The sequence below is a fragment of the Lycium barbarum genome, chromosome 4, assembly GCF_019175385.1.
Source record: "Lycium barbarum isolate Lr01 chromosome 4, ASM1917538v2, whole genome shotgun sequence".
NCBI classification, from domain to species: Eukaryota; Viridiplantae; Streptophyta; class Magnoliopsida; order Solanales; family Solanaceae; genus Lycium; species Lycium barbarum.
The window spans coordinates 113,757,276-113,764,866 of NC_083340.1; positions in this window are offsets into that span (position 1 = coordinate 113,757,276).

The window sequence follows — 7,591 nt, forward strand, 5'->3', positions numbered from 1 at the left end:
CAATAATGTATCTTCCCTTAATTACCTTCCCTTAATTACTTCCCCCTTTTGGCATCATTGAAAAAGGTAAGCACAGTAGCAAAAACAGAGACAGCAACATTAACTCATGGACACTGGGGTAACACTAAAATGAGCCACAGTAAAAACAAATAAGGTTGAATGTCATTGCATAAAAATAAAGATAATGCCCAATTTTAATACCAGCAAAAACTTAGTAGATTCAGGAGCACAAAATATGATAATCAAACTAACAAGAGTACTATAGTCATTACAAAAATAGGATTAAAAAGATGGAACAGACATGAGAACAGAAAAACAGAGGGTTCTAGGAAGGAGGACAAGGAGGTAAGGAAATGGTAGGCTAAGTGGATGGACCAGCTCAAGGGATCATCTTGAGAAGCTTGTCAATCCTTTCATTTGTAGCCCACTGGTCATGGACCAGTTATCCAATCAGTTCCTTCACATTCGCTTTAAGTTTTTCCTCTTCAGCCTTCAGTTGAGCAGAGCATTTTCTGCTTTCAAAGGCCTACTGACACCTGGTTCCTCCCTTCCTTTTGCACATTGCTGAAGCTCAGTCTTTATAATGGCATTTTGAACCCTTAATTTGTTGATCTCCTCAGTTGCCCTTTCTTGGGCATCAATTAGACTCGTGATCATTTAGTTACTGCCAATACCTCCCTTCTTAGGCACGCATTCGCACTTCTCAAAAGCATCCAAAGTAAACATTTGCTTCCTGGTTCCCACAGTCACCTTACCAACCTTGATTTTAAAGTACTCGAACACTTTGGTGAGAAACAAACCATATGCCAATCCATGCCTGCCATCCTTAAATGTGACCACTTTTTTCATATGCTCAATCATTAGAGCAGGCAGGCTGACTGGAGTGAAGTTGGCCAAGGCTTTTATGAGATACAAGTCTGGGATGGCTGCCATAGATCTCCTCTCAGCACGGGGCAACAACACCTTGTTTATCAATTCGAACTTGAGCTGATACTCTGGCTTGAGCTGTTTTTTGCATACCCGCTCCCCCGATATAGTCCCCTCCTGCTTTGCAATGATGTTCAAGAACTCCACTGAGGCAGATCTCTTTTTAACCGTCTTGAAGCCGTCAGTGGGAACTCCAAGAATTTCCCTAATTTTCTCTTCATCAAGAGTGAAGTATGTACCATTCACATGCAAAAACAAAGATTCATCTGTGAAAAATAAGTTGGTATAAAACTCCACTACTTCATCTTCAAACAAGCTAGGAACTGAAGGTTTAAATAGATGACTCCATATATGAAATTCCACCATATCTAAAAGCTCCCTCATCCTAGGCTTCTCAGCGATCTCTGGATCAAATACCCTTCCATTCATTACTTTTTGAATTTTCAAAACTTCTTTCCATCCTTATTTTGTTATTTCAGTTTCTTTGAGAGGGTATGTCTTTTCTTTCTTCTCCTCAGATTCCTCAACCTCAGCACTAGGTTCCTTTGCAGCAACCTGATGACTTACCCTTCCTTATTTTTTCTTTTTAAGAACTTTTCCTTTCTAGTGGAGTTTCCTCCACTTCATTGTCTTCCTCATCAACTTCCACCACCTCAGTTTGTGACACCTTATCCTCATTTACCAAAGACCTTTTGACTAGACGCCTCTTCTTCTTTAAGGAGTTTTTCTCCTTATTAGCTTTTAGGGCACAGTCTAACTGGGCTTTTGTTTTTTGTCTAGTCGTTGGCCCTTTTTGGCAACGTGCTTCTGCTTAGTCACTCAATCCTTTGGCAAGGACCCAAACATTCTTTTGAACACGAGTTTCAAAGCTACTTCATCATCATCAACCTCCTTAGAAGGAGTAACAGTAACTGGTTTCTCGCGTGTAGAAATGTCTCCTAAAGGCACAATAATGGTTGACACACGTTGGGGGTGGTGTCTATGTTAAATCTTAAGGGATCTGGTGTCCCATCCCATACAGGGGCAGTCTTAAATACAGGGGAGTCAGATTTTCCCTGAGTTGAGGGACCTGTTTCCTAACCAGTTCCCCCCCCCCCCCCCCCCCCCTCTTTTCAGTTTATCAATAGATTCTCCTTGGGTTGATGCACCAGTTTCCCCCTTTCAGTTTATCAACAGCTTCTATAAACCCAGCAACAATCTCAGCCTCACTTTCTAAAATATTAGACCTCCCCTTTTCTCCCTCATTGAGATTTCCATAAAAACAAAATGTTCAACAGAGGACACAGAGTGTCCTTTGTCTGACACATCACACTTTTTGCTATCTAGGGGAGCAGTGTTACCTGGTGTATTAGCAGTTTCCTTAGATGCTCCCTTTTCATCACACTTTTCTCGTTTCTCTCTAACAACACTAGAGAAACTCGATTGTACATCTTGTTCACCCATTTTTGATGATTTAACCTCCGCTTCTATCAGAATCTATTTTTGACTCGATTCCTCGGGATCCTCATCCTTTTCTTTGATTAATATTGTATCAACGATCAGTTGTGACATAGAGACGGTCTGTGCACTATCATTTAACAAGGATTGCTCTTTAAGAGCGGTGGATAATGGCTCAGGCATGAATTTTTTGAGTGTTTGGTTTTTTCGATTTCAAGGAGGAACAGAATGAGCAGATTTCATAGGTTAAACTGGAATGGAGATTGGAGATTTTAGGGGTGATATTGGAGGGTTTGGTTCATAAGGATTTGGGGAATTTGGAGACGAGACAGAAGGGTTTGGTGTAGGGGAGTTTGGAGAGGTTGATTCCGACTGAGACATCTCTTTTGGAAGGTAATGCAAGAAGAGTGATGTTTGAACACGAAAGGTTGAACAGAGGAAATAGAAACAGTGTTGGGAGTTTTGGTTTAGAAAGAGAGAATTTAGTGTTTGTGAGTAAGATAGGATTTTGGTTAAAAGGTTTGGATATAAGTGAAAGAAGAAGAAGGAACTGATTCTAATTGGGTGTTAAATGAAAGGTCAAAGGTTACACCCGGTCCTCTTGTAGCGGACCAGTTCAGGAGCATTATGACTTTTAGGATAGAGTTTAAGAGTTATAGGCGAGAAAATATTTAATGCCATGGAACTTCTAGTTAGTTTAAAAACACATAAGTACTGATGAACCTACTGACCTGAGTCACAGGAACCAGGTTTCTTGACATTTTTTTAAAATGAGGGCAAACTCTCTGAAGAATGCAATGTCACTAATCCTTATCGTCTTTAGATTGCCATGCGTGCATACCTGTAACAGTATAGAACTGAGTTAGATGTCTCCAAAAGAAATATTTTCACCATGTACTTATCCTCTAAACATAGCCAATCATTGAGGGATCTTGTAGGGCAACAATTAGTTGATCTTGATCAACCCTAGCTTCAAGAGATTTCTTTCAAAATATTTCCTACTCAACGCTTTGGTGAAAATGTCTGCTACCTGGTCTTCCTTTTTGCAAAACTTCATACAAATCAAACCCTTCTCAACATTGTCTCTGAGAAAGTGATGTCTAACATCAATGTGCTTGGTTCTTTTGTGTTGCACTGGATTCTTTGCCATGTTGGGTACACTTGTATTGTCATACAACAAGGGCACACAATCTGTAAACACACCAAAATCTTCAAGTTGTTGTTTGATCCAAAGCAATTCAGCACAGCAAGAGGCAACGGCTACATATTCAGCTTTTGTAGTAGAAATAGCCACAAAATTTTTCTTCTTTGTACCTCATGAGATAAAGCATGATCCAAGAAAATAAGCCATTGCAGAGGTTTTCTTTCTATCCACCAAATATCAAGCATAATCAGCATCAGCATTTCCAATTAAGTCAAAATTATCTCCTGAAGGATAGAAGAGGACCAGGTCCAGAGTCCCCTTGAGATACCTCCGAATTCTTTTTGCAGCCTTTAAATGAGATTCTTTTGGACTGGATTGAATCTTGCACACAGACCAACACTAAACACAATGTCAGGTCTGCTTGCAGTCAGGTAGAGCAAAAAGCCAATAATGCCCCTGTACATACTTTCATTCATAGAAGAACCATGTTCATCTATGTCTAGCCTGGTAGTAGTGGCTATAGTAGTATCAATGGCTTTAGCATTCTCCATTTCAAACCTTTTCAGCGGCTCTTTGATGTACTTTTGTTGACTGATCATAGTGCCTCTTGGAGGTTTCTTTATCTATAGCCCAAGAAAGAATTTTAACTCACCCATCATGCTTATTTCAAACTCACTTCCCATGAGATTTGTAAACTCTTTACATAGAGAATCATTCGTGGCACCAAAGATAATATCATCAACATAAACTTGCATAATCAACAGGTTTCTACCTCTTTTCTTCAGAAATAAGGTGTTGTCAATCTTCCCCTTTTTTAAGCCATTTTCAAGAAAGAATTTTGACACTCTTTCATATCAAGCCCGGGGAGCTTGCTTCAAACCATACAGGTCCCTTGTCAAGCTTGTAAACATGCTCAGGATGCTCATTATTTTCAAAGCCAAGAGGTTGCTTGATAAATACTTCCTCTTTCAGATAGCCATTCAAGAAGGAACTTTTAACATCTATTTAGAACAAGTTGAATTATATATAAGATGCAAAAGCAATAAGAATCTTGATTTCTTCGATTCTTGCAACTGGACCAAAAGTTTCATCATAGTCTATCCTTTCTTCTTGATTGTAACCCTGAACCACCAGCCTTGCCTTCTTTCTTGTTGTGTTTTCAAATTCATCAAGCTTGTTGCGAAACACTCACCTGGTTCCTATCACAGTTCTGTCTGAAAGTCTAGGGACCAGGGGCTATACTTTGTTCCTCTCAAATTGAAGGAATTCTTCTTGCATAGTTGTTATCCAGTCAGCATCTTTCAATATTTCTTTAATATTCGTAGGTTCAATTTGAAACAGGAAGGCTGAGAAGGCTAACATGTTTCTAGCCCTAGATCTGGTGTCAATACCAGAATATAAGGGAGTGATCATACTATGAAGTGGATGAGATCCCTTGTGCTTCCAGTTTGATACTTGCACCTCAGGTTGGCCAGTGCTTTGAGGAGTCGAGGGGCCCGGTTCCTCTGTGTTTGAACCATCATTATCTTCATCAGAGGCCTCAGGGGTACCTAATTACTACATCAGCTACCCGATGCTCAGCTTCATGTGGAGTAATGGAGGAACCAGGTTTCTGTGTGCCTCTTGGGGACTCTGCACCATCTTCATCATTTTGCTTGACTTGACTCATCAAATTAGTCTTTCCATTTGGAATTTTAATAGCCTCATCAGAAATTTTTAAAAATTCCCCATCATCTGCTTCATCATTATATGTGCCTCTCTCACCCAAGTTATTTGATTCATCAAAAATCACATGCACACTTTCTTCAATACATTGAGTTCTCTTGTTGTAGACTTTGTAAGCCTTACTGTGTGAAGAGTAACCAAGAAAAATTCCCTCGTCACTTATAGCATCAAACTTGCCCAAAGCTTCCTTACCATTGTTAAGAATGAAGCATTTGCAACCAAAGGCTCTTAGGTAAGTCAGCTTGGATTTTATCCCATTGAGTAATTCATAGGGAGTTTTTTTAATCAGGGACCTGATCATGCACCTGTTTATAAAGTGACATGCAGTGTTAACACCTTCAGTCCAAAAACTTTTAGGAACACCACTGGCTATTAACATTGTTCTAGCCATATCTTCAAGAGTTTTGTTTTTTCTCTCAACAACGCCATTTTGCTGAGGTGTCCTTGGTGCAGAGAAGTTGTGACTTATGCCATTTTCAGCATAAAATTCATCAAACTTCGTATTTTCAAACTCAGTGTCGTGGTCAGATCTGATATTGACAATCTGATTCCCCGATTTCACTTGAATTTGTTTCACAAAGGCAACAAAGATACCAAAGGTTTCATCTTTGGTTCTTAAATACAAAGTCCAAGTGAATCTAGAATAGTCATCAACAATAACAAAAATGTACCTCTTTTCCCCTCTACTTGGAATTCTCATTAGCCCACAAAGATCCATATGAAGAAGTTTAAGTGGCCTCGAGGTACTCACCACTTTCTTTGGTTTGAAGGAAAATCTATCCTGCTTTCCTTTTACACAAGCATCACACACATTTTGATCTGTGAACTTGATCTTTGGAAGCCCACGAACCAGGTCCTTCGCAATCAGTTTGTTTAGCAATGAGAAGTTTGCATGCCCCAACCGTTTATGCCATAGATCAATATCATCATCAAGAGCACTGAGGCATGTCATAGCATTCCCATTTAGAGAATCAAAATTTTCCACATAGATGCTCTTGTATCTTTTGCTATCAAGACCACTTCTCTAGATTTGATGTTTGTGACAATGCAGGAACCAGATGTGAACCTCACTTCATTTCCTCTATCACAGATTTGACAAAAACTCAACAACCTGTATTTCAAGCCATCCACATAGTATACATTTTCAACTGCATGGGAGAGTGTCTTGCCAATTTTTCCAACGCCAAGAATGTAACCTTTCTTGTCATTCCCAAAAGACACACTCCCTCCTTCAAAGGCCTGGAGTGAGAGGAAATTCTTCATATTTCCAGCCATGTATTTTTAGCAGCCACTTTCCATGTACCATTTTTTATTGCTCCCTCTCACTCCAGCCATCAAATAGAGTCATTGATTAGATTTAGGAACTCAAACCAACTTGGGTCCCTTTGAATGATAGAAAAATGAATCAAACTTCTTTTAGTCCATGCAGGTAATCCAGTTTTTCTTTTTTGGGGATCAGATCCCTCTGTTCTAGATTCCCTCTCGATGAAGTTCTTATTTTTCTCAACAACTTGAAATTTAGCTTTGCAAGCATCTTTGTAATGACATGCGTGACCACAGTGGGTGCATAACCATTTTTCAGAGGTAGTGACATATTCGCTGTGTGGATTATAAGGAATTTTTTTTTTTTGAAATCCAACACCTTGCCTACCTCCTGTGTTACTCTTGTACATAGAAGTAATTACATCAGAGGACCAGGTCTACCGAAGTGACTTATCAAGATCAATTTTCACCCTTTTTAAGTTTTCTTGAAGCTGTCTATTCCTTTCAAGCTCAGTAGTAAGATTCATTTGGGTTTTGTTAAGTTCACTTTCAAGCTCAAGTTGAATCTTACTAGCTTCTCCCTTTCCTCTAGCAGATGTATCCATCCATTTTTTAATTTGACTTTTTAACAAAGAGCTTTCTATAAACACTTCTTCAAACTGTTCCTTCAAATTTATTATAGTGTCTACCGTGTTATCCCTTTCTTGTTCTATTCCACCAAATTCTTCTGTTAGAACATCTTTTTCTTTTATGAGGCTATGAAAAGCATCAATTAACATATTTGCTAATGACATTAATTCTTTCTGAGAGTAATTTTCAAGTTTTTTCTGAACATCAAGAAAATTTACCTCATCTTGCTCATCGTCACAGTCAGACTTAGCCATGAGTGCAAAGATCATATTTTGTTGGTCCATCATCAAAAGCCATCATAGATGCATCTCCTTGATCATCTCCTTCTTCAGATTCACTGGAAGTGTCTCTCCAAATAGCCAGAGCTTGCTTTACCAAGTTGTCAATTGAATCTCTTCTTTTGAATTTTTTATCTTGAACCTGGTTTCTCTTTGCTGCTTTTTTAGAGTTATTTTTGTAATAGTC